Raw genomic sequence first — 22,087 nt, 5'->3', positions numbered from 1 at the left:
GATCACAAATGTTAAAATAATGACAGTGGGTCTCGTTGAATGTGTAGTGGGAAGTGGAATAAATATTGGTTTCCATTTGTGGTAACTGCTGACTGAGATAAGGGATGAGATTAAATAGGTCCTGGAATTTAGCCTGGTCTGGAGCAGGCTAGCGCCACAGAATAAATCTCCATGGTAACTTATGTCAAAACATATCCCACTTCCCCCTGTCCTGCTTTTGTGCAACCAGATCAAGGATAAGTTGATCCAGGATAACCAACATATCCCGGCTTAATCCCTTATCCTGGGGTCTGTTTCACAAAGCAGGTTCAACAAACTCTGAGTGTAACCCTGAACTCTGAGTTGATCTACTCTGAGATAGGAAACTCTGAGTTTTCGATTCCACAACGGCAGATTTGAGTTAGTTTGATTAACTCAGAGTAGGTTCACCTCGAGTTAAGCGCGTGCACCGCAACTTTAAAAAGACAGCATCAATGGAACCCCGATTTGAGGAGTCACCATGGCAACGGGGAAGCAGAAGGCTGCCTACTTCACGCCACTGGAATTAGACATTTTAATGCGCTCATACTGCGAATATGAACACATTTTTAGACGGAAGTCCAACACCGCTGCAGCTGCGAAGGAGAGGGAGACGGCGTGGGAGAACATTGCTGCTCGGGTCAATGCGTGAGTATAAATGTAGTCCTTTGAAATCACAATAATATTACAGGGCAAAACTGCTTGAATGGTTGCCTATTAATTTATTTCATTTAGGTGCAATCCCGCGGGGGAGAAGCGCACTTGGCAGCAGCTTAAAATGAAATATAAAAACATGGTTGAAACAGGTAAGACCTCAGCATGATCTCATGGAGGTACCTCCCTCATTTTGATCATGTTTTACATTGCAAAGTAAATATTAAGTGGCTCCCTTTCATTGTAAAATTGGTTATATTGTGTTCATATAATCTTTTGATTTTTGTTAATGAATGAAATAAAATTTAAAAATGAAAAAAAATGTGTTCTCTCTATATCATGTTATGTTAAATAATTAAGCCTATATTTAAACTAACACAGACTTTTACTCAGCTAACAGAAAGAAGGCAGATGCACGAAGAACGGGTGGTGGCCCCATACCGATAACTGTCTGGAAAAGCAAGAACATCGTGGTCTGATAACTATCTCCCGACGAATATTTAATTCTCTGCGCAGAATCGCTGCATCTTCATCCACGGGATCATGATCAAAAGACGTTAACATGCCATGTTAACAAAAAAAGTCACCACCTACTGTGCCTAATGGACTTCCACTGACTGATATTTTTAATTATTTTTTTAATAACAGACGGCAGAACTATGCCAAAACTCGTCTGCCGACTGAATGAATGAATGAGGAAGTGAAATACGGTGTGTGGTTGAAAGAGGGCGGAGACACAGAGAAACTCGAGGTTCCTTGAGTAAAACCTGGTCCCGACCAGGTTAGGTTCATAGAGTCAGTTACTGCGGTAACTGACTCAGAGTTTAACTTACCCCTGTCTGTGAAACAGGCTGAGTTACCCCTCTTTCTCTGGTTGGACTTACCTTCCTATGTGAAACGGAAAACTCAGAGTTTCCCTCATTTCAGGGTTAACATACTCGGAGTTTTCAGTAAACCTGCTTTGTGAAACGGACCCCTGGTTTTGTGCAACAGGCCCCAGGACAGTACAGATATAGACTGAGGAGGCCTCCTCTGCACGTCAGGACTACTTTGAGCTTAGAGGCTTGACTGTGTTCAGAGAAGAGGCAGACCTAGAGGAATAGACATCATCTGTATTGTCCTATGTTCAGTTCTGCACTGATGCTGTCGTCCCTGTAAAGACCATCACAGTGTTTCCCAACCAGAAACCATGGCTGGACAGCACAGTGCAGTCCCTGTTGAAAGCCCAGGATACTGCCTACAGATCTGAAGACAGGCTGGCTTAAAGCAGGGCTCGAGCAGAGCTGAAGAAAGGAATTAAGCAGGCCAAGCTCCAGTACAAAAACAAATTTGATGATCACTTCAATAACAACATCCCACAGAACATGTGGAGAGGCATCAGAACCATGACGGACTACAAGCCTAACACTCAGGTCGCCAGCCATGACCCCACCCGCCCTGACACCTTAAACAGTTTCTTTGCCCGCTTCGACACATCAGGCAGCAGAGAAGTCACACACCTACCCCAGCTGGAGGAGCAGCACCAGCCCCTCGTCCTGCAGCAGCACCAGGTGACATCCACCCTGAGGAGGATCAACACCCGCAGAGCTACAGGACCGGGTAAGATGTCAGGCAGAGGGAATCGGTCCACAGAGGATGCTGTCTCCATCACCCTGCACACAGCCCTGACCCATCTGCAGCAGCCCAACACCTATGTCAGGATGCTATTTGTAGACTTTAGCTCAGCTTTCAACACCGTCATCCCAGACAAACTGGTGCTGAAGCTACATGCAGTGGGTCTGCCTGCGTCAATGTGCCACTGGATCAGAGACTTTCTCACCAACAGGCCTGAGGTGGTGAGAATAGGGAACACTACATCATCCCCTCTGGTCCTCAGCACGGGCACGCCACAGGGTTGTGTGCTCAGCCCAGCCCTCTTCACTCTGTTTACTCAGGACTATGCTGCCATCCACCCCACCAACACAGTCGAGAAGTAGTGGGTCTAATCTCAAATAACAACGAGACCCACTACAGAGAGGAGATACACCAGCTCACCCAGTGGTGTTCAGCCAACAACCTGGTGCTGAACACAGGGAAGACCAAGGAGGTCATTGTGGATTTCAGGAGGTCCAGAAAGACGGATCATGCCCCCCTCCTCGTAGACGGAGAAGTGGTGGAGCATGTGGACAACATCATGTTCCTGGGCCTCCACATCACATCTGATCTCTCCTCGTCCAAGGTCCACTTGCACATCTGAGACTGCAGCTTCCAGGAAGTAAGGACCCAGAAGACACTGCATTGTGGTTGGGCCGAGGCCCTGGTTCGATCCTAGGCAGAGCAGTTCCCATGGCAGAATAGAATGTCAACATGCCTCCCCTGCGTAGAACCAGAAGTGGGCAGATGCGACCAGGGCCTCGTGGTTGCTCATGGAGGGCTGGAAGTAATATGTGAAGTGGCTGTCAGTGGTTTCTTGCAGGGCTGAGTCACATCTGGCACAGGCTGAGTCTGCCAAGGTGAGTTTAGAGAGCACTTTATTGGGGTTTTTTTTTAATACATTTTATAGGACCATTTGGTGCTTGTTTAGAGTCCTGCTGTTGTTTAGAGGAGGCTTCAGTGTGTATGAACTCTCCTTCTCCTTTTGTGTTGTCATAGTCTGTTTTTGTAACGTCTGTTACTTCCTGTGTTTTCCCGCCCTTGTAATTGTCTGATTTGTTTCACCTGTGTGTCATTTGTTGTCCTTCCTTGTGTATTTAACCCTGTGTCTTCCCCTTAGGCTTTGTCAGGTCGTTGTCTGTGAATCCTTGCCATGCCCTATCCCTTGTGAGTGTTTTTCCTGGTCCTTGTTCTTGTCCACGTATGTGCTACCCAGTCTTGTCTTCATCTTCTTGTCATGCCACGAACCATGTTAGTGTTTGTCCAGCATCTTCCAGTGTTGTCGATGTTTGTTTGCCATGCCATGCCCCGTGTCCTTGTCTCCTTGCCATGCCACAAATCATGTGAGTGTTTCTTTAGTGTTGTCTAAGTCTCTAGCCAAGCCACGTTCCTTGTATGTGTTTTTCTAGTGTTGTCTTTGTCCATGAGGCCTGCCATGTTCTTTGTAAGTGTTTGTTCAGTGTTTCCCTGTGTTCCTCCTTCCCTGTGTTATGCCCTACTACCCATGCGTATTCCAGTAATTTTTGGTTTTGGTCTTGAACCTTTTGGGACTTTGGATTTTTGTTTGAACTATTACCTGCCTACCTGTGTTGACTATCACCTTAGTTAATAAACTCCTTTGAGTTGCTCCATCCCACCCTCGTGTCTGCATTTGGGTTCAATCTTTGTTCGCCTGAAACCCCACTTCTTGAGAGAAAGACCTGACCAACATGAACCCAGCAGACACGCCCCAGTGATCCCCATTCCGGGGAACTCGGCTGGCCATCAAGCCACCCTCCTACGGGAAGCGCCAGCCTCAAGCCAAGTATTCAGCAGACCATGATTTCGGCTCCGACTATGACAAGGTCCTGGATTCCCCATTCCGTGGAACAAGGTGGGCCACCAAGCCAGTCCCTGCAAGGATCCTCAGAGATTTGCTGACATGTCTTTTAGAAAAGATAAGGAAATAAAAACTTTGAAAGAAAAAGTCAGCAGAAACATGACTGCTGAGTGTAAAACAGTATCAATATAATAAATACTATAATACTACTAATATGTTTGCACACCTCAGGGTCCAACAGCTTGCTCCAGTTTGAACTCATGACAGTACCGGCAAAACCAAACACTGACAACATCCAACGTTTACCTCTTGAGTACAGAACTTTGGGTATGTGCCAATATTCTCACCTGATTTTTAATTTTATTTTATTCACTTTACTGATCCCAAACTGGGAAATTATTCTCTGCATTTCACCCATCACTGTAAACACACACATGCACATGCAACATGCAGTGAACACACAGGAGCAGTGGGCTGCCGCATCAGGCGCCTGGGGAGCATATGGGGGGTTAAGTGCCTTGCTCAAGGGCACATCAGCCGGCTAATGGAGGGGGGAGGAGATACTCCACCGCATCCAAGTTTCTCTGCCAGTCCTCAGATGTAACATGTATTTTCACAGCTGCAAGCAAGCCCTTTTTGACAAATAGCAGTTGGAAAATAAAATAGCAATAGAAATAGAGAAATACGAGATACTAAATAAAAGCGGACTCTATATATGTACAAATTATACAAAGGGCAAAAATACAAAAATATACGTACATAAACAATATATATTGCTGTAAAGAACTGTAAGAAAAATTGCCATAAAAATGTACTGCCAAGAATTATGCTGAATTTCACAGACTATATACAGATTGCACATGGAATGGATAAAGTGACTACAGCAGTAATGATATTGCACAAAAATAAATATGGATATGTCACAGTAGAATACAACTATGTATTGATATGTACAGTACTCAATGAGAGTGGAAAAGAGCAGTATTGCAAGGTACTATGTGTATGGTAAAGAAAACAGTCTGAGTATGGAAAACTGTGCTAAGTTAAGCTTTAGGGCATTCAATCGTTCGCAACTGGACCTCGTCAGTTTGTCTTAGAAGACGTTTCACCTCGCATCCGAGCAGGTTTCATCAGTTCGTACGCAACCAGACTAGATAGGACAGCTCTAGTCCAATGCAATGGTGTTAGGTTCAAGTATTTATCCCCTGAGTGAGGCCAACCCACAAAACCAAGAATGGTATCACTCTATTGTGAGGCAAACGATCCCCCCATTAAGGCGGGGTGGGGTGCAACCCTTGGATGTCAACGACAGTCGTTTGCCTCGTTAGTGTCCCATCGTTGTCATTGGGAGGCTCCTGGAGCCATGTGTGAATGGCTTTGTTGTTTATCCTCAGAGGCTAAATCTTTGAATCTTTTTGGGAGAGATGAAAGGACAGCATTGTATGTGGGAGATAGGTGGTGTCTCAGACCTCCCCCTCTGTTCAGAGATGGTTTTTCAACCTTTGACATAGATGGCTTCTCGTACTCCTCTTTCAAACCATCTGTCTTCTCTGTCCAGAATATGCACATTTTTATCCTCAAAGGAGTGTGCTTTCTCCTTGAGATGCAGGTAAACAGCTGAGTCCAGGCCTGAAGAGTTTGCCCTTCTGTGTTGTGCCATGCGTCTGCTCAGTGGCTGTTTGGTTTCCCCAATATACAAGTCTGCGCATTCCTCACTGCACTGGACTGCATACACCAGATTGTTCTTCTGAGTGTGAGGTGTCCGGTCTTTGGGGTGCACCAGCCTTTGTCTGAGAGTGTTCCCAGGTTTGAAATGTACCGGGATGTTGTGTTTGTTGAAGATTCGCCTGAGTTTCTCCGATACACCAGACACATATGGAATGACGATGTTATGCCGTCTGTCCCTCTTTTCCTCCTCTGTCACCCTGTTCTTTCTGGAAGCAGCTGAACTTTTCACAAAGGACCAGCTATGGTAACCACAGGTTTTGAGGGCCCCCCTCAGGTGTTTGTGTTCCTTGTCTCTGGCCCGTTGGCTGGTTGGAACATTATCAGCTCTGTGTTGGAGAGTTCTGATAACACCTAGTTTGTGTTCAAGTGGGTGATGTGAGTCAAAAATAATGGGGGGATCGTTTGCCTCACAATAGAGTGATACCATTCTTTGTTTTGGGGGTTGGCCTCACTCAGGGGATAAATACTTGAACCTAACACCATTGCATTGGACTAGAGCTGTCCTATCTAGTCTGGTTGCGTACGAACTGATTAAGCCTGCTCGGATGAGAGGCGAAACGTCTTCTAAGACAAACTGATGAGGTCCAGTTGCGAACGATTGAATGCCCTAAAGCTTACAATGACCTGGATGAATGAGAATATTCACAGGCGTGTGCTAAGTTAAGCAACGCTGGAGCTGAACACTGAAAGCTGTTGGTATGAAGGACCTGCGGTCGCATTCCTTCTTACAGGGTGGATGCAGCAGTGTGTTACTGAAGAAGCTGCTGAGGCCTTCACTGTGTCATGCAGAGGCTGGGAGGGGTTGTCAATGATAGATGTCAGTTTGGCTAATATCCTCCTTTCACCTACAGCCTCAGTGGTGTCCAGAGGGCAGTCCAGGACACAGTCAGCTCTATTGTCCAGGTTGTTCAGTCTCTTTCTCTTTCTCCTACTCAGAACTTCCACAGCCCCAGCAGACCACTGCGTAAAAGATTGCAAATGCAACCACAGAGTCATAAAAAGTCTTCAGTAATATCCTGCATACTCCAAAGGCCCTCAGTCTTATTAGGAGATGGAGATGACTTTGGCCCTTTCTATACAGAGCATCAGTCCAGTCCAGTTTATTCTTTAGGTGTACACCCAGGTATTTGTACTCCTCCACGATCTCAATGTCCAAACCCTGAATACACAATGTTGTAGTCTGTGGTGCTTTCCTGCTGAAGTCAATCATCATCTCCTTCGTCTTGCTGGTGTTTATGTGCAGGTGGTTCAGTCCACACCAGTCGACAAAGTTTGCAAAAACTTCCCAGTATTCAGGGGCAGATCTAGAAAAATATTTATGGGGTGGCAAGAAGGGGGCAGGCATTTTTGAGGGGTGGGAACATATGACAGATGTACATATACTGAATTTAATAGTTTGATGAAATAGTACGTACACACTTGATACGGGCAAAGGCTGCCATTTACAAACTCATACAGACAATCTTAATCTCATTTGAAGTTTCATGTGAAACACTTCATACAGTACAGTACTTAGGAGATAGAAGTATGGTAACACTACTGCGGATGGGGCATTATCATGGGAAAGGCATTAAAGGAAGCAAACAGTTTTTGACTGTGTCAGAGTGGCAGCATTGCAGGCAGCATTTGTACAAGAAGAAATGATTCAGAGAAAAACTTACCCATGAGGATCTATGGACTGAGCTGTACTAAAGGTGAGTATGAATACACTGTGTGGAAATAAATAGGTCCCGGCACTCAAACAAGGTACTGGACATCACTTTTATTCTTTACTGAGAACACACATTCTCTCCATTTCTCCCTCTGTCGTTTGAACATTTTTTTGATAGATGAGGTGTTTACTGATTATTTTGATGTTGTATTTACTTCCATGACAACATTATTTTGTGAGTTGGTTCATACAGGGCCCTCAGACTGGACAGTTTTATAATGTATATACAAAAGAAGAGACATTAAAAAAACACAATAACAACACTGCTTCCTGCTCAGCATCATTTACACCATTTACACCAGTGTCAAATTTTTTTTCTCACACTAGGTTTTATTAAAGCTAATATCAGATTTTCTCAGTTGCCAAAACAAAGATATAAATACAGAAAAAAAGAAAAAAAAATACAGATTCTGTTGAGGTCATCATTTTAAGACCTTTGTAAAGCCTCACCAGTGAGCATAACATGAAGTTGGCATGTTTATAACAGCTGAATTTCCATGCTGCTCAGCACAATGCTTCACAAATTTATCTAGATCTAATCGATTGTGCATTTTGATTCAATGCTGAGTACCAAACTTGGTAGTCTTTTTTCTGTCTGGAAAAATGCCGACAGTAAGCTGCATCTTTTGATTGTGCTGGACAACGCACCTGGAGCAAAAAAAAAAAAAAGGCCCTGAGCCACAGAGGCCAGCAGGTTTTGATTCAGCTGGTGGGTGGTTCATCCATCTGAGCTCATCATTGATGGGCTGGCCATCAAGCCATCCCCGGGGAGGAAGCGCCAGCCTCAAGCCAAGTACTCAGCAGACCATGATCTCTGCCCCAACTGTGGCAAACCCCAGTGTTCCCTCTTCTGTGGAACCCTGCTGGCCATCAAGCCACCCTCTGCAGGGAGGAAGCCCCAGCCTCAAACCAAGTACCCAGAAGACACTATCTTCATCTCCGCCGTTGAAATGTCCCAGGGCTCCCAATTCTGGGGAACAAGGTGGGCTACCATGCCAGCCCCTGCAAGGATCCTCAGAGATTTGCTGACATCTCTTTTAGAAAAGATAAAGAAATTAAAACTTTGAAAGAAAAAGTCAGCAGAAACATGACTGCTGAGTGTAAAATAGTATCAATAAATACATCCAGAGTGATGCATCTAAAAAAATGTGCCTCAGGGTCAAACAGCTTGCTTCAGTTTGAACTCATGACAGTACAGGCAAAACCAAACACTGACAACATCCAACGTTTACCTCTTCTTCGTGAGTACAGAACTTTGGGTATGTGCCAATATTCTCACCTGATATGACTTGGAGCCCTTTTAAAACATGTATTTACACAGCTGCAAGCAAGCCCTTTTTGACAAATAGCAGTTGGAAAATAAAATGGCAAAAGAAATAGAGAAATACGAGATACAAAATAAAAGCGGACTATATGTACAAATTATACAAAGGGCTTATGTCAGACAAAACAAAAATACAAAAATATACGTACATAAACAATATATATTGCCATATAAATGTACTGCCAAGAATTATGTTGAATTTCACAGACTATATACAGATTGCACATGGAATGGATAAAGTGACTACAGCAGTAATGATATTGCACAGAAATAAATATGTATATGTCACAGTAGAATACAACTATGTATTGATATGTACAGTACTCAAAAAAAGAGAACAAGAAAACAGTCCGAGTATGGAAAACTGTGCTAAGTTAAGCAACGCTGGAGCTGAACACTGACAGCTGTTGGTATGAAGGACCTGTGGTCGCATTCCTTCTTACAGGGTGGATGCAGCAGTGTGTTACTGAAGAAGCTGCTGAGGCCTCCACTGTGTCATGCAGAGGCTGGGAGGGGTTGTCAATGATATATGTCAGTAAACTTCCCAGTATTCCAAATCATTCCCCTGCGAAACGCACCCAATGATGGCTATATCATTGGAGAACTTCTGTTTTCCACAGCGCTGGATCTCTCTCCAGACTGAGGCTCATATTGAAGATGTGCTGAACAACCCCACAGAACTGATCTGCACAGTCCCTGATCAGTCTGGAGCTGATGCCATCAGCACATCTGATCACTGTCAATGTCCTCCCCGTGAGGGCTGCACAACACTTCCCAGTCGGTGGTGTCAAAACAGGCCCTCAGTGCCACACTGGACTCATCTGACCATGTCTTCTCTGGCCGTTGTTTACTCACCAAAGGAATGTAAGTAGGTCGCAGATGAGCCAGGTTGTGATCAGATCTGCCCAGTGGGAGAGTGGGTGAAGAGCTGTAAGCATCCTTTGTGTTTGCATACAGTAAATCCAGTGTGTTTTTGTCTCTGGTGTGGCTTTTGACATACTGGTTGAAGGTGGGGAGAGTTGAACACAGGGAAGCGTGGTTGAAATCTCCAGAGATGAGGAGGAAGGCCCGGGGGTGCGATGTCTGCAGCTGTGAGGCCGAAGTGTGTAGGAGATTGCATGCTGCTGCCGCGTCGGCCGAGGGGGCGATGTCCGGGAACTTGGCCGACCAACTGGACCGTGATCTGGTGAGGTGCAGGTGGTTTAGCATCCAGTGTGACGAGTCAGAATTATTTAAAAATGTGAAAGTTGATTTTTGTATTTTACATGATTGATTATTCGTACAAACATGGTGCAAAATAATTCATGATTTGTTAGTGGCTAGTGAAATGGGACATTGAAATTTGAAAAAGTTCAATTTGAAAAACACTTGCACTTAAAGAAAATATAGAAATAAAGTGTTGCATATTGCTATTTACCTGTTTCCTAACTTGTTAAATTATTGTTGATATTTATTGTGAGAAATCATCAACATGATCAGTGTCTTCAAATAGATAAATATCGTTAATTATTAATAATAACATATAGTTAAAGGTAAATTGAGCAAGATGGTTATTTCAGAAGTGTGTATCAAACTGGTAGCCCTTCGCATTAATCAGTAGCCAGGAAGTAGCCCTCGGTTTCAAAAAGGTTGGTGACCCCTGGTTCACACCATCTTCTCTTGTCCCGTCACTTAGCTCCAACTTTGCATCCCCTTCTCCGTCTCCAGCTAACAGCTAGTCCCAAGTGTAAACAATGGAGCCGTGGCTCAGTGGATCTCCCGATGTTGTTTTTATTTCTTCCATACGTTTTGTTAGGCCCATGGCAACTGCAACATTGCGACTTAGGAGGTGACTATTTTGTGAGCCTTTAATCATGTTGACTTTGAACCTGAATCTTTTCCTTTACCTCACTGTGGTGGCTGTAAAGTAACCTACACAGTTCAGTTTACCTCCTGGGCTGTTTATCTTGTTTGCTGGTTTTCATAGCTTTGGCTTATAGGCAAGCTTATCAAATGTCTCTTCTCATAAAACACTTGTGTCAGCCCCTGAATCAATCTTGAATGTGATTTGTGTACATTGTATTGGTAGTTTTACAGTCCATGCCTTTGTTGAATCTTCCATGTCGCATTGCTTTCACTGTCTTGTTTGTCTTGTGCAACAACCTCCACCTCCCTGACCACACGGGGCCATTTTGCAGGAACGACCGCAAAATGGCCCAGCTTTTCTTTTCACTTTAGCTCCTGTATTTTGTGCTTTATTTGAGGTATATGATCAGATCAATCAAAAATCTGTCAGATTAAGCATGATCAGGGGTGAACTGATGTTTAAAGTGTTTGAACCAGAGGTGGTAAAGTTTATTGTGGGGCTCTTAAGACTACATTTTTTATAGATGTAGACATTGATTGTCACAAACTAAAACATTCCTCAGTGGGACAAATGCCCAGAGCACAATCTGGTTTTTGAGTTAGGAAAGGTATGGGTGGAGTTAGACAAAACGCCATGCCATATATTGTGTTGTCTGTATGTTAAGGGCGGAGTCTTCTGATCTGACCCTGAAGCTCTCTCGGATGGCTGGCAGCTGATCTGATACTGCTTGTTAATAAAAGTCTCTTCAACTCGAGCTTGTATCAGCGGAGTTTTTCCTACATCATCATCATACCACTGCTTGGCAGGACCTTGCTGATAAACATCATATTCACACAGCTTTCGCTGCATCTCTGTCTCTGTGTGGCTGGACTTTGTAAGCCACCTCACTTAGATTTGCACAAGCACTGGCCCCTTGCTTGCTAACGTGCTGTTTCACTTCCTCACGAGCTCCACTGCTTTAGCGAGGGTTAAGTCAGGCTTCATTTGTAACTTCTCTGACAGTTCTTTGTCAAGTATTCCTATGCCCAACCTGTCACAAATAATTTCTTCTTTGACACAGCCAAAATCAAAGGTGTCTGCCAACTCGTGTAGCATTGTGATGTATTCCTTTGCATTTTCTCCCGGTCTTTGAGTACACTGATGAAAACCAGCTCTTTCATGTATTGTGCTCACTTTAGGCACAAAATAGTTTTCCAGTTTGTCCAAGACTGTCTTGTAATCATCTTCTTCTTTCCCCTCTTCAAATGTGAAAGTCTTATAGACTTGTTCAGCTTTTTTCCCAAGCCAATATAGCAATGTACAGACCTGGACCTCTCCGTCCTCCAAGCTGAGCTTCATGGCAACACGGTAGCGCTGAAATCGCTGCCGCCAGTCTCGCCAATGCTCCGGCTGTGAAAAATCAAAAGCTTCTGGAGGTGGGAATTTCACCATTTTCAGACGTCTTCTGACAACATGTAGTGTTATGCAACTCAGGAATCCTGCCGGGTCATGTTTAACTTTGCTCTAATGTGTAGCATAACACCAAGTAACTTTACAGCGCAGTAATCCAAGAGTGAACTGCTTGACTTTAGATGTAAATTTTCATAATAAAATAGTGCTATTACACGACAAGCACTGGCTGTAATTTCACACTATGGTTTGTTATTACATCTGTGGAAAAACGCAAAAGACAAACAAGGAAACCTGCTTCTGCCTCCTTTATCTCACTGGCCTTGAATCCTTTCATGAGAGACTTTATCAGCTTGAACAGGCCAAAGACCAGATGCCTTTGCCCCCGAGGCCCGGACAGGCACAGCCTGAAGAGCTAGAGATAGTCGGGCTCACCACCACGCACAGTCTGGGTTCTGAACCCAACTCCTTGAGAGAGGCTGGACTCTCTTCTACTCTGGAGTTGCCCGTGGTGAGAAAACTTCCTACCCGAGTTTTGCTTCTACAACCACCCCGGCCGCAGCACACTTGGCCTGCCAGTACCCGTGGATGGATGGATGGATGGATGGATGATGTAGTGTACAAAACGTGAATGTCAGTGTGTTTGAATGATGCCTTTTTAATTCTGCAACAATGCTGCTGATAGCTGTAATGTTAGAGTATGAAATTAGGTGAAATCTGAAAGTGCTCTATACTGTAGTTACCACAAGATGGTGGTAAAATACTACACCACCAGATGTGTGTTTGATGACAGTTGCACATTTTTGACCAAAACACAGCACATATATAAGATATTTTACATGTGTCAGCTGGCATTTGACTTAACAGTTATGCAACTTCTTCTACTCTATAATAATAATTCAGCCTGGTCCATTTAGTTCACTCAGATTTCAACTGTAACTATAACAAGCCATTAACCTTTGTCCTGTCATGCTATTGATAGGAAAAGCCTCAAAAGGATTCAGTGAATGGAAACTGCATCAGCATTACATTTGTTTTTTCTAATTCTGTCAACGGCTAAACATTTAACGCTGCTTAAATTTTCTTGAAATGCTCATTGATGTAAAAAAAAAGTAACATTAATAAGATGTCAAAGGAATGATGGGAGTTATTCTGTGGTCTTGGGCATATCCTGATTGGTTGAGTACAGGCTAGTTCCTGCAGTTTGACTGCATGGTAATCAACATTAATAAGTGAATTGGTTGTAAACCTTTGTATTTACATCCAACCGTTGAAGACATATTTTTTAAAAAACACCTGAACTGACTTTGACACATACATAAAATATATTGTACTGGTGCAGATGTGGATTTCTCAAAAAAAAAAAAAAAAAAAAAAAAAAAACCACACACACAGTGATTAGTTGCTCTCTTTTAATAATTCATCCAATCATGTTCCTGCTGATATATGACTGCTGGAAAGGGCGTCACTGCTCCTCTCTGGGACGCTGATGTCAGAAGCAAATGACCTGAAGGTCACAAGAAAACATGCTCAGGCATCACATGACATGTCAAATGCTTTAACTGTTTGTAAAACTTTGCACAGTTCATGCCTTTTTTTTTTTTTTGTACTTACCAATCACTGGCAAACATAATCCACGACAAGGTACTTGGGAAGTTCGTCGCAAAAAACAGGCTCTCCTACATGTTCAGCATTGGCTGTTATTTTACACTCTGGTTTGTTATTACATCTGAGGATCAATGCAAAAGTCAGACAATGTTTATTAATGTGAAAACAAACCAGATGAAACTGAATTCTGCACTGATAAAACAAACTAGCCATTCTGCTACACTCCCAGTGACAATATTACACAAGGAAGAAGCAGTACTGCTGCTGCTACTGATCATAATCCCTTTGCTTCCATTCAAAATCTTTTGACTTTGGAACCAACACACACAGGTTTTTCACTCATTGTCCAGCTTGTAAACTGTCATGATCCGTGCTTGCCACGTCTGATTTATGTTTAAGGTTTTCTTTTGTTCTACCATGATCCGTGTTTGTCACGCCTGTTTTATGTTGAAGTTTCTCCTTTTGTGTTATCATAGTCTGTTTTTGTCAGGTTCTGTTTTATTTTGAAGTTCATGTTATGTTTCTTTGTTTCTTGACCTCCTGTGTTTTCCCGCCCTTGTGATTGTCTAATCGTTTTCACCTGTGTGTCATTAGTTGTCCTCCCTTGTCTATTTAAGTCTGTGTCTTCCCCCCAGTCTTTGTCAGGTCATTGTCTTTGTAACCTCCATAGCCTGAGAACCCTTGCCTTTGCCCATGCCCTTAGTGGTTTCCCATGTGTTGTGTGTGTTCATGTCCATGCCTGGTTTCAAGTGAGTGTTTGTCCACCATGTTCATGTGTTTCCAAGCTATGCCATGTTGTATGTAAGTGAGTCCTTGTGTTATCTTTGTTCATGTCCATGCTGTGTTTCATGCAAGGAGTTTCCTTGGTTTGTCTTTGTTCTTGTTTTTGCTGCATTCTTGCAATGTTTGTCCTGCGTCTTTAGTATTGTCTGTGTTCCCCAGCCTTCCCACAGTCCATGTGAGTTTGTTTCTTGTATTGTCTTTGTCCTTAACCATGTCACAGTTCTAGTATTGTCTGGCCTTGCCACGTTCTTTGTCAGTGTTCGTTATGTGTTGTCTTCATTCCCTGTATTATGCTTGTTTGCCTTTGAGTGTTGTTTCATAGTTCCCTGAGTTTTGCTTTTCTTGGTTTTCTTTTTGTTAATAAATTTGTTAATTTGAACATGTGCCCCCTCGTGTCTGCATCTGGGTTCAACCCTTAAATCCCCACCTCCCTGACAGTAAACTTCCACAGAAGGTGATATTAGAAGGGGTTTTGGTGCAGGCGGTCTTGTCAAACCATCCGAAACCAGCCTTCAAAATCTTAATGACTCCTGTTTCTGAGGATAACACAGAGATGAAGACAAAATATGTCATTAGAGTAGAAAAGAAGTGTTGCAGATTCTGATTCCACGTGCATATCCTTTATTAGATTACGTTTTAGCCCTCTTCAAGATCTACAATCCTCACGAGACTCGTTCACTTGCATGTTAAATAGGCCGCACCCCAGTAGTATATCTGACACTAACTTCAGCTGAAACCAGCACGTCAACAGTTGATGAAACGGTCTTGATAAACCCTCAAAAACATCATCACTTTCCAAATGCAACTTAGTGAAAATACAATTAATCAGCGTGAACAAAATGCAGCGATGGACAGAAAATGAACACCCATACAACCTTCTTCTAATGCTGAGATTTTGTTCAGCTTGTCAACTTCATGAAGGAAATATTTCTTGATTTTTGTGACTGAATTGATGTTGTACAGATCTGCAGTTTATTCTCCCCTGCCCCTCAGGTCTATATAAGTATATACCAACACTCAGGTCCATCTCAAGAAGCCGAGAGGAGAGGGGGGTATGGCGTGTCCTAATTTTCATTCTCATTTTCATTTCATTATTATTGGGCAGCCAATATCCGCTGTCATACTTTTTGGTCATATTTTAATAATAGATCCGACTGCCCTTCATGGGTGGCAATGGAGTTGGGTACTGCGAAAAACTTTTCCTTCCCAGCACTTCTTGGATCTCCACTCACCTCTCCCAAATAAACTTATAGACAATCCAGTTGTCTGGCACACGTTGAGAGTGTGGGCTCAGTTCAGGAGACACTTTGGCTTCCTTGATTTTTGCCTCTCAAGTCCCATTTCTGCCAACCATCTTTTCCAACCCTCATTACTGGACCCAGCATTTCAGGAATGGCAGAGACTGGGTATTGAGCGCTTCAGAGATCTCTTCACGGATACCGGTTTTGTATCGTTTGAGAAACTGGCTAAAGAGTTTAGTCTCCCAAAGTCTCATTTTTATAGGTATCTACAAATAAGACACTTCCTCTGTTGTCAGAGACCAAACTTTCCTCAGACACCTGATGTGAACGTTGCTGATGCACTTCTAAATTGACAACCATCATGCAGGGGTTTGATCTCCACCATCTACAATAAACTGCTAGGGGTAAGGCAGGCCCCACTCAACACCATTAAAATTGCATAGGAGCAAGATCTGAATCTAACCTTGTCTGAGGACATGTGGGACACCATTTTTAAGTTGGTTAACTCAACTTAACACTGCTTGTTGCCATTCAAAGTTGTACACAGGACACATATATCCAAATCAAAATTATCTCGCTATTACCCAGATGTAGATCCCTGTTGTGACAAATGTAAGCGAGAGGAGGGTTCACTCATTCACATGTTTTGAGTTGTCCTAGCTTGGAGAAATTGGACATTGTGGAAGACGATCAGTTAACAAAGATCAGCACAAAAACTGAGTCACACTTTTTTATTTCTGCTGTTTATTTTTTTCAGATTTTCCTCTGATCATTGTTGTTTTCTCATACTTGGAAGTGCTTTACAAAGGGAACTGGACTTGCTGAAGGATCTTGAAGACGTTTTGCCTCTCATCCAAAAGACATCTTCAGTTGTAATTGACTGGTGGGACTCCCCACCAACACCTCAAGCAAGTCCACTTTCCTTTGTAAAGCACTGAGAAGTACCATGACCTGCATGAATGAGAATCTTCACTGACGTATTTCCGTGAACTACTCAAGAATCTTATTTCTGATTACAGCATACAGCATCAATTTTAAAGAATATAAAAAAAACAAGACTGCAAGAAAACAAAACATTTACTGAATACAGGTTAAAGATAGAAATAGATATGATATAAATCATATAGATCATATAGATATAGATCAACATTTGAGGTTTGAAAGGTACAAAGAACAGTCAATTAAAGGATAACTTTCGTTTTTTACAACCTGGACTTTATTTGTAGCATTAAATAAGACCATTTAGACACCCAGACAACTTTGGTGGCATTTGGATGCGTTTTGAAGAAATTAGCCCCAGAAGAGCGGCACGTATATCCGTATAATGCGAGTAATTGGGGCACCTGTGCGTAGCCTCTATAAACGCATAATCTGCGGCGAAACTCGTTCATATTGCAATATTTTGTTATGATATGCTGGTGCTATTCCCCTCTGAGCCCGTGGTGGCATGTTATTGTGGCAGAGAGAGCCTGAGCTGGAGGCTGCGGATTGGTCAGCTCCTCCCCTTTTCCCAACCCCTCTAAATTGGTAGCCTATTTAAGACACCTGTGGCATGAAGGCTGCCCTTTCTTTGTCTGTGCCTGGTGGCTGCCACATGGTCGTGTCTCTGAGGTGGGTAATGTGGCCTGGAGGTCATTTTAGACTTCTTGTGACTTTTATTTTAACATGGGCATTGTGAGCATGTGTTGTGTTTGGTAGTTTGCTGTCTGTGTGCTGGTGACCTGGTCGTCGTGGTGTGCATTGGGAGGGATTTGAGGTTTGTTAACTTTTCAACAATGTTCAACTTCCACAAACCCCACAAAATGTTAACACTGTTTGCCTCTTTTGTAGTGGTGACTTGTTCCAGACTGAGGACATCAGGGTAACTGTAGTACCTGCTCAGACACAATCAGCTGCTGTTTTGTTTTGTGCTGTTTGTTTGTTTGTGTGTTTGTTTTTTGTTCTGTTTTGCTGTGTTTTGTTGGATTTGTTTGTTTTGTTTCAATTGTTTTGCCTTGTATCTGTTTTGTTTTTGATTTATTTGTGCTGTTTGTCTTGGGTTATTTGTTTTAGATTTGGGTGTTGTAAGTGCTATTAAAAATTGCCCTTTTAGTTCGAACCAACTGGTTTAATACAGTTTTAACTGTTTCTTTGGTAACATTTGCTTTCTCCTCCCTTACAGTGCAGTGGTTGCTGGCCGGCGGTGGAGGCTAGGCACTCGGGGTGGTTCCCGGCACCTTTCTGTTGTCGTGATAAGGGCACTGGGACACGATAGTTTGCACCCGTTTGCTGTGTGTTTGCTGTGAGTTCACGAGTGGTGAGTAAGTGCACTCCTGGGACACCTCCTTCGACAGTTTGCCTCCCCCTTGCTGGCTTCCACTCACTTCCCCTTCCCGTTTTTTCTGATAGTTTTAATATTTCACTTTGGAAGTGTTAAGTGAAAACAGTTACTGTAATAAATTTCCATACATCCTACCGTAATTTTGATCTGCATTCATTGCTCAGTGCTAATCTCTTCTTTCCCTCCAACAGACACTTCCAGTTTAATGTTTTTTTGTTTAAATCATTAATAAATTCTGATTTGCTTTTGAACCACGTCTCTGCCTGTAGTGCTCGAACCTGTGTTTGCCTTACTGTGTAGAACTGGGTAAAACTCCTTGGGTGAAAGTCCCTAGGTGGCGTTGTCTGGCTTGCAATTTGTATTTTGTTACCGCCCCTATATAATAAAACGGTACCACCACCACCGCGTTGCCACATTATCAACATCCAGTGTCTCTAGGCAACTACTTCTGACGTGGTGGACGATGACTTTGTTTACGATGGACGTCCTTACCGTTTTGAGCCAGAGTACATGGACGAGGAGCTCGTTGAAAGGAGGACGCGGAGGCAGAGAGAGGAACAGCTCGCCAAACAACAACAAACAGCTGCGCGTCCACGAGTAGACGGTAACTGGTGGTGTTCTTGTGGACAATGTTCATCGATGACAACAGAGGAGGAATGCCTCTGTTGCTCAGAGTAGGACTTGCGGCCAGGAGATACGCGTCTGGATGTGTCAAGAAACGTCTGTGTCACAACACTGGAGGATTTCGGCGCAATGATAAACTTCTGTCAAACAAAACCAAGGCAAATAAACAATCTATACATGTGTGTAAGCTACTTACTCAATCGAAAGTTGCCTATTTGGTCCTGCAGGCTTTGGCTGGGTCTTCCAGTTCACTTTAGGGACACGAAAAAACGTCTCCACCACAGCCCGGTTTATCATTGCGCGGAAATCCTCCAGTGTTGTGATACAGACGTTTATTGACACATCCTACTCTGTTGTCATCGATGAACATTGTCCACAAGAACACCACCAGTTACCGTCTACTCGTGGACGTGCAGCCGTTTGTTGTTTGGCCAGCTGTTCCTCTCTCTGCCTCCGCGTCCTCCTTTCAACAAGCTCCTCATCCGTGTACTCTGGCTCAAACGGTAAGGACGTCCATCGTAAACAAAGTCATCGTCCACCACCTCAGTCGGAAAAATATTCATCCATTTTGTGAAAAATAGCAGTCGCAAACTACAGCTAAACTAGCCGACCGCCGCAGAGTTAGCCGTGTTGTGGCTGGTTGCTCGCAGCGCGCGGCGCTCGAAAATGACGTCATCCACGTCAGAAGTAGTTGCCTAGAGACACTGGATGTTGATAACATGCCACCACGGGCTCAGAGGGGAATAGCACCAGCATATAACAAAATGTTGGAATATGAACGAGTTTCGCCGCAGATTATGCGTTTATAGAGGCTAGGCACGGGTGCCCCAATTACTCGCATTATACGGATATATGCGCCGCTCCTCTGGGGCTAATTTCTTCAAAACGCATCCAAATGCCACCAAAGTTCTCTGGGTGTCTAAATGGTCGTATTTAATGCTACAAATAAAGTCCAGGTTGTAAAAAACGAAAGTTATCCTTTAAGGAAGGAAATCAGAAGCAAAGATATCAGAGGACTATAGAAACTGTAATAATTTACCAGCAGATGTCCAACACCAAGCTGCAGCCAGGACTGAAAGACACAAAATATTCAAAAAATGTAATTCATCCAATAAAGGACATGGAATAGAACTTGTTCCCTTTTAAAGTTACTCATTCTGTTAAAGACCATCAGAGACACAGAACAGGTCGTAAACTCACTGGTGATGAGTGTCAGTCTTGTGGAAAGCGTCTTGTCAGCTGTGTAGCAAGTGATGATTGTCCAGCAGACAGCAGCTTTTTATACACTTTGTTCTTCACGTGTGCACACACACACACACACACACACACACACACACACCCTGAAGGAGCAGAGTGCTGAAACCCAACAGTCAACAGCCCTGGGGGGTACACAGTCACAGTGTCAACAGGACAGAATTCCAAAAAAAGGCCACGAGGTATTGACATCAAATTGGCTTGATTCACATTTTAATTTTTTGCATCTCAATCTCATCTCAGTTCTCTTGATTGTCGTTTCTCTGATGCTCGCTTGAACCGGAAGTACTTCTGGTCTTCCATCTTGCTGACCATCCCAAAGCTCTTATTTCAGTTCCGAGTAGCGAGGATCGGGAAGAGAGGAGGGATCTTGGAGGAGCCATGAGCGAGGATCTGTGAGGGCATTTTTCCCTGAAGTCTTTCAAACTGAACGGTATCAAGACTCACATCTGGCACATTTTAACAAAGTGGTGGAGAAATGTACGTATCTGCAATGAATGGCTGTAATTCAGACGTGCCGACCTTAACGCCACGACCTCCAAAGAGCAATAATACAAGAATAGAATATGGGAATGTATCGTGTTTCAATTCATTTTATTGCATCCACAACCCGTTCAGCTGCATTACAAATCTCACTAACAGCAGCCTCCGAGCATGTGTGGAACATATTTGATCATATAGATACAGCACTCTGTTATTTATCAAACTTCACGCGTCACGAGCCTCCACGTGGCCGGCCACGTTATGTTTCCAGAACTGTCACTGACACATAAACCAAACACATCAGCCTCTCGTCACGTGTCCTGCGTGTTAGCTGAGTGAAATAATGTGTTTCATGACTTCATGGCTTGTAGGGTTCCCTTCACTGACAGCTCTGAAATGTTCATGGAGTGCATTGAAGTCAGAAACTTAATTTGTTGCACATCTTTAATCAAAGAAAGTTGTTCTCTCCGGTGAACTCCACAAATGTCTGATTTGCTGTTCTCTTTTGATTAGTGATCAGTTCATACGCATGAAAGATAGCTTTGTAAATATTGCAGGTTATCCTCTTGGGACACAACTAAACAGTCTTGTGGGCCCTTTCAGCTCATTTCCTCTGAGGTAGCAGAGGCACCAAGCCTCCTTTGGCCATTGCAACAAAGCAACAACACACTCAAACACACTGACATAAGTTTCAACTACTGACTCCAAATGGAGGCACCAATACACGACTGACATCAAGGGAACCTGATCCTACTGATGAAGTGGGCACGGTATGAGTATGCATATTTAAAGCTGAGGGTTCTGATGTATTGGAGGGTGCTGTTTTAGGTTGTGTGGCTGTTTATACACAACTAATTGATGTAGTCTGATTTACTTCTCCATTTTCCAAATGAGGGTCCAGCTCTTGAGTTTGAGAGCTTTCTCTGTTTGTGCATCGAACTCCAATTTACAAAGCAAGACATAAATGTTTTGTGTGGGATGGTTTCTTGGAAGTTGCATTGCTGTTTGATAATTCACTGCACTGATGATAATTTTTTTCTACTTTCACAAACTCTGTGTGCTGTTTTTCTCTGATGCCCAAAACCTCATCACCCAAGGGTGGAAACATTTACTTAAGTAAAGGACCGCTGGTTATTGACCACTCCTTTTTCCATGTTCCATAGCTAAAGGTGTTGGTTTATACTATACAAACTGTTTGGTATGTTCACCTCTGAGCATACGGAACATACATACATTATTCAAATATCGGTGTGCACAACACTATTTTTCCAGGAAACATTTGAACAAAGAAAGAAAGTAAAAGATCACATAGCATTTTGGGGAATGTTTTGCAGTGTTGCTAACTTATGACACATTTTTGCTCAAAATATTTACGGATCTGTCAGGTTTCCGATATGCGTCCCCCACAATGTTAAACTCATTCCTACACCCTTGAATGTATGTATGTATACGTGTTATGATCTTAAGACCTGGGCAAACCACCCAGAACAAACACTTCTCCCTCTTCCTCTTGAACAAAATGGCTTGAGTCCTCAACCAAAGCGTTATGATTTTGTCATTCCAAGGCTGTCCGCTTACTCTATCTGGTGGCAGCACTGCTACTGGCAAGCTAAAAATTTAGCAGCACACACAGGTGCACGGTTTCACATGTTT

Source organism: Chelmon rostratus, chromosome 24 (genome assembly GCF_017976325.1).
Source record: "Chelmon rostratus isolate fCheRos1 chromosome 24, fCheRos1.pri, whole genome shotgun sequence".
Taxonomy (NCBI): domain Eukaryota; kingdom Metazoa; phylum Chordata; class Actinopteri; order Chaetodontiformes; family Chaetodontidae; genus Chelmon; species Chelmon rostratus.
Note: the sequence above shows the minus strand (reverse complement) of the source record.